Here is a 6,000-nt window from a genome sequence, read left to right on the forward strand (position 1 = left end):
TCATTATTCTTAACAGTTTCTGAACCACAGATTTTATTTAATCCAAAGCAGGAAATTTGTTCATACTTCTATTATATATTCCTTGGTATTTTCAGGTTCAGCTTACTGTGTATTGATGTTTGAAAATGCCAACACAGAATGCCATACTATCTTCTTCTTAAAAGGACAGAATTAGACTTCAACCTAACCCAACTTCAAATGACTGATCTTAGGGATTCCTGCCAAATAGCTTTTTTAAGACAACATTTACTGCAGCAATCAATTATGAACCCCTGATTTAGACAGTGACTTCTTCTAAACAAACAGGTGTATATATATCCCTTAGCACAGCAAGACTCAATAAGATTGTTTACAAAGTAATTCACAATAAATCTCACATGTAGTTTGCTTTTCCTTGCAATGCAGCACCAGAAAAACTCATTAAATTCAGAGGAGATATGTGCCTGTGCCTGAGGATGCACCCATGCAAAAGAGAAAGGAATATACTAGAACTTAAATTTTGAAAAGCAAATTCTTGCATTTTGCAATAGCAATTAGCAGCAAATACATCTTGATTCTCCAACTTTTGAATGGGCTTCTATTTGTCTTCAGAGGGACTGGGTGTGTATTAGCTCTCTGCTGATGAGACTACAAGGTTTACTACATAAGCTTAAACTGGGAAAAAAGAGCTCCTTTGCTGCTACAGGATCCTGTCCTCTCATATTCAACCCCTACATAGAAGACACTAGCATTTCTCATCCTAATTTTCAGATTATGAACTATACAGTACCATTTAGAACATCTAAGTGCAACCAGCTATAATTTATTTTTTACATCTCAATTAAACACCTATATTGGAAAAGATTTATGCCTTTTGTTAGAAAAGGAAGAGAAATAGGACTGTGAGCCTGAAAAAATGTGAATGTCAAGTCAAATTTCCAGGTTGTCTCATACCTTCCAGAGTAGGCTGACTTAGTTTGTCTGGATGTATCTGTGAGTCAGGTAGAAGCAGAAATACAGAGGAAAACATTCTTCTGAGGAAGTGTGTATATAAGGGTTTTGTGGAGAAAACCCAAAATTTTGGGGTTACAGATATTAAGGAGCAGTTTGTCAGTAGAGAGTGAAGGATTGTCCTTTTCTCCTTTCTATCATCTTCTCTCCCCATTCTGATTCCCTACCTTCATGCTGAAGTGAGACATAACATCAAATTCTCACAGACTCAATATCCCCTTGCCTACAACTTCTGTCTTCTTCTGCACTGACACCTAATGTTTAGCAGCTCACTTGTTCTTCTCAGGGCACTTTCTGGGGTAAAAATAATTGTACAAAAATACTTTAAAAACTGGGTGTAAGCTTTAAGCTAAAGCCTGACACATCTTAGGAACAATACATCTACAACATCACTGCTTTAAAAGACCCTACCTCCACCAAGTCAGAAACAGAATGGTTTTAAAGGTTTTCAAATGTCCTACATCTTAGGTGTGAAATTGGTAGTGAATCAGTTGGTGTGAATGATTTTATTTGAAAGGACATTGCTTTAAGCTTTCTAATTCTTCACATGCTCTTTGCAAAAATGTTTATATAGAAGATGATGGCCTTTCCATGCTATGCAGTTACAATTGCTTCAACAGATCACTGCACAGGAGAAGTGAACTCCTGCCTAATGAAAGTTGGCCTACTTGGAGTTCTGCCAATGCCCTTTCGTTAAATGTAAAGTTCATAATATTAATCAGGCAACTGCTTATACTGGGGATCAAGTGAACATTTTCTGAAATTACAGCTGAGTTTTGTCAAAATGTTAGCTTTCCTTACCAACTGCATTCAGAATGTCTGCTTGCTATCTCCCATTCTGACAACTAAATAACAAAGCCCATTCAGTAGGCAGCTTGCTGAGGTTTTACAGTGCCTGCAGCCCCAGCTGAAGGAATATCAGTAAAGAAACTACAACTACTCAGCCAAATTTAAATTCAACACACCACAAAAAGCATTCTGAGGGAAAGACAAGCTGTGCCAGTGAAAGTGGGCCATGTATTGTAAATTTTGGTGGCAAAGAAAAACCTTCAATTCAAGCCTCTCTGGGATACTGGCACATGTATCTGGCATGCTCTGCAGGGAAAAATGGCTGGTTGGTCTGTTTACAGCAGATTTACCAGCCCCTCTTTTCTGAAATCTTGAAACAAAGGCTCCTCCACTCTCTGGTGAAAACCTTGATCTGCAGGATGCAGAGGACAGACTGCTGTCTACTGAACAGCCAAGCTCTCCATGACCAAAATTCTGCAGAAAAAGATTGCTTCTGCTGGTACCACCCTAGCACACATAAGGATAACCTGAAGAGTATTTTCTAAGAAGTCCTATCCTTTGTAGCCTTCCATCTTTGCAGTCTCCAAACCAGAAGAAAGTAATTGCCAAGGCAAATACTACCCTAGAAGTATAAAGATATATATCTTCTTGGTTGAACCAAGATGCAGAGGAGTAGGAAGCAGAATTGAGATTCAGAAATTCATTCAAATATACTTTTCTTTTTTTCCTCTTTGGAATATTATCCTCCCAGCATACAAGAAATCTCAGCCAGCTTGTTTGATTCTCCCATTGTTTCTGATTCAGCTTCAGTTGCTTTTATTCTTCACAATGCTCTTTATTTCTTCTTTTTTCCATTCCCTCTGTTTTGCAGGCACAACTGCCCTTTCCTGTCTTTTCCTAGCGAGTGACCTTAAGCTGTCTCCCAGTCCACACCGATGGAATTAAAATAAATTAATCAGAAGTGAAACAAATTTTATATCTGACTTCTAGCAATCTGACCAGTTTATTTATGTGCTGTTATCCCTTTACACACTGCCTGCTGAGACTTATGTGAAAACTCATCTTTTCAGAGCTTCTGTTTGCCAGAGAATTAAGCATACTTCCTATCAGTCTGAAGAATCCTCTCTAATATGCTAAAGAAAAATGTCTGGGAAAAGTATGTCCCTTAATGCAAAATAGTCAATGTGAAGTTCAGCACATTGGAGTATACTGATAAGCTATCTAAATGCACTTGCCAAATGAGATAACTTGTCTATTGTAAGCCATCCAAAAATATTCTCATGGCTAGGATCCCAGTAAGTATAAACATTCTGATGAAGCAAAATGATTTAGAGCTACAATTAAAAAAACTGGAGTAAGCAAAAAGATACATAGGAAACATAATAATAATCCTATCCCAAAAGATTGTGCTATCCGAGGGGATCTAGAATATTAATTAGTAAGTTGTTGCAAACCTATAAAAAATCATCCTATAATTACTCTGAAAAAAAGTTGCAATTTCAAAGCTACACTGCAGAATAGCATACTGGATTAATTATGCCAGACTGCAGCAATAACCTTGAATTAAAGCTGCAACCTTCTATTTTTAAGAAACAATTGCCTTTCTGGTTGATGAAACCTGTCGTCCCATCAGGTAACAGACGTGACCAGGAAAGAGAAAAGCAATAATGAGTCAATCCAAGCTGTTTGATACATTTCAAATCTTCCTCCCACAGAGTGTAGCTGCCACAAGCTACATCACCAGTCTGGTTCTTGAAAACTCGATCTCCTCCCTGATGAGTGAATATGTCCCAGACATTAGGGCCCTTTCCATCTGCATTCCAGCCTTCTGCTTGAAAAACAAAACTTGGTCATTACACTTTTGACATCAAAAGACATATGTTGCAAGTAAATAATTTATCACAAAGTAGGTGCAAATCCCATGGGCAAATTGAGACGTATTCTCTACCCACTCCTTATATTATTTAAAGTAACTCGGAACTTTCAAGCATTATTTTACATTTGCATTAGGTTTTGCATTTATTCATATTTTTACTTGCTGCTAATTATTTGAAAATTATATTTTAAAAAAACATTCAGACTTCTAACACTCTTCATACTTCCTTAGCCAAAAATCTGATGTTTTCCACTCTTGAGATATTACAGGTTTTCACAAAGGGCATTTTCTAATGCAACTTCCATCCATAAATGTAAAAGATCAGTCCATATCAAAGAAAGCCTTTAGGGTATGAGAAATACATCCAACAAATAGGCACTTATGGCTTTCAGGATGTCCTTTGAAAATCTTGACAGTTTGTTAAAAAGAAAGGAATGCCATTATGAGCCATGGCCCTAGGCATATACAAGCTGAATTAATAACACAGCTCTAAAAAACTTCAGCTTTTTGTTTAGCCAGACATTCACAGAAATTAATTTCGAATGTTCAAAAGCACTGCACCATTTTCCCCAAAGTTTCAGAGTTTTAGGTTATTTCTTCACAATTCTAAAATTGAGATACACAGATTACCATTAAAATAGTCAAAGTTTAGCTGTTGTCTGAGATCTAACAACATAAAATATTTAATTTGAATAAATGCACCTCTCTTCATTAGAAGTTTCTTTGTCTTTCCTGAGCCATGCTATAATTGAGGCAAACATTACTTTTTTTTGTGGAGAGATCTGTAAACTTACTTTCCACTGTAAACCCCTGTAAAGTGTGATTTAATCATTAAATTGCAATTAACCTCAAAATGGCCAACCTCATTTGCCACCAAGATTTTTCAGAGTCCCAGTGAATGCACTGTTCCAGGGTTATTCTTTAAAAACTAAAATGACATTGTGTGTTAAAATTATGTATAAATTAAATATCAGTTGGGTTATAAGATTAATAACTATATAATAGCTACATATCAATCCTCAATAAAAGTGTTTTAATAATCAATTAGTAGCATAGAAATTAGAGATGGAGAAGAACTATTAGGAGGTCATTGAGTCCATCCCCTGCCAATGCAAGATTGCTCCCTTAAGTATATTCACTACTTAATATACATCTGTCTTATTAAATCTAAGTTTAATGCAAGGTTAAGCATATTGAAGACACTTAATTTAAAGCTTTACTAAAATCTGTAATATCACTTATGTAACCTAGCTTTTTGGAGATCATTGTCACATTTCATGGTCTTTACAGAATTTTATTGCAGCACACGAACACCCATACATCTACATTTGGTTGGTCAGTAAATTAAATTTTACATGGGACAACCTTCAAAGTAGGTCAAATTTTAGATCCAGACAGTTTGAGTTTTTCTTAATCTCAGATTTTATGATAGACTTGGTGCTCTGTATGCTCCTCAGAAAAACACAATACTGCAAGTTTTCTACATCCTGCTTCAAATTTCAAACATGCCTGCTGAAATAAATAGTCATCTGAGAGAAGTGCAGGAAATAACAAATAACAGTAATTCTTTGATGGTACCTAGAGTTTTGAAGCCTTTAAGAGCAGGCTTCCTGCACCATATTGATTTGATAGTGCTCTTTTTTCAGTAGGGCTGGAATGAAGGGCAGAAACAGCTGCCATAACAGGCAGTTAACACACCTTCAGTTAAGAATCATCATCCAGAGCAGAGGCTGAATGATCCCTCTTTTTTGTCTGCCTTCCTCCGGCAAAGGCAGTGGGTAGGAGGAGAAGAAGCATTTGATTTTTAGCAGAGACTAGCAGTACTACTCCAGTGGTCATTAGCCTCTGCAAAGCCCTGATGGGGCTGGAGCAAACAGACTCACTTTCAAGCATTCCTGACACTGTTCAGAGAGACTTCTCTGTACAGCATCGTGCGTCTGAGCCACCTGATGGAGTGTAGGAAGGAATCCAGCCGAGGCAACAGAAAGCTCTAGATACACTAGCACATCCTGCTGAGCCACAATTAGTCTGCAGAGAGCTCTGCTCTGCTTCAAGGAACCAAGCTTGCGCCTCTGAGCTTGCTCAGAAACTTCCATGCTACACAGCACTCCATAGTGTAGGCAATAACTGGAGATTTAGTGAGCTTTGGGGCCAGGAAAGGACAGTGATGAGGAACTGATTTTACACTCAAAATGTGTGAATTGGATACCAAATCAGCACGTGACACGCCATCAAATGAATAATCTAAATTATTATGATACATGTTTCCATACTCTGCAATTATTACAACAGAAAGAAATGCAATGCTTTTCCAACTTGTGAAGCTCCTATTCCTATTAAAGCAG

This window comes from Molothrus aeneus, chromosome 4 (assembly GCF_037042795.1).
Source record: "Molothrus aeneus isolate 106 chromosome 4, BPBGC_Maene_1.0, whole genome shotgun sequence".
NCBI classification, from domain to species: domain Eukaryota; kingdom Metazoa; phylum Chordata; class Aves; order Passeriformes; family Icteridae; genus Molothrus; species Molothrus aeneus.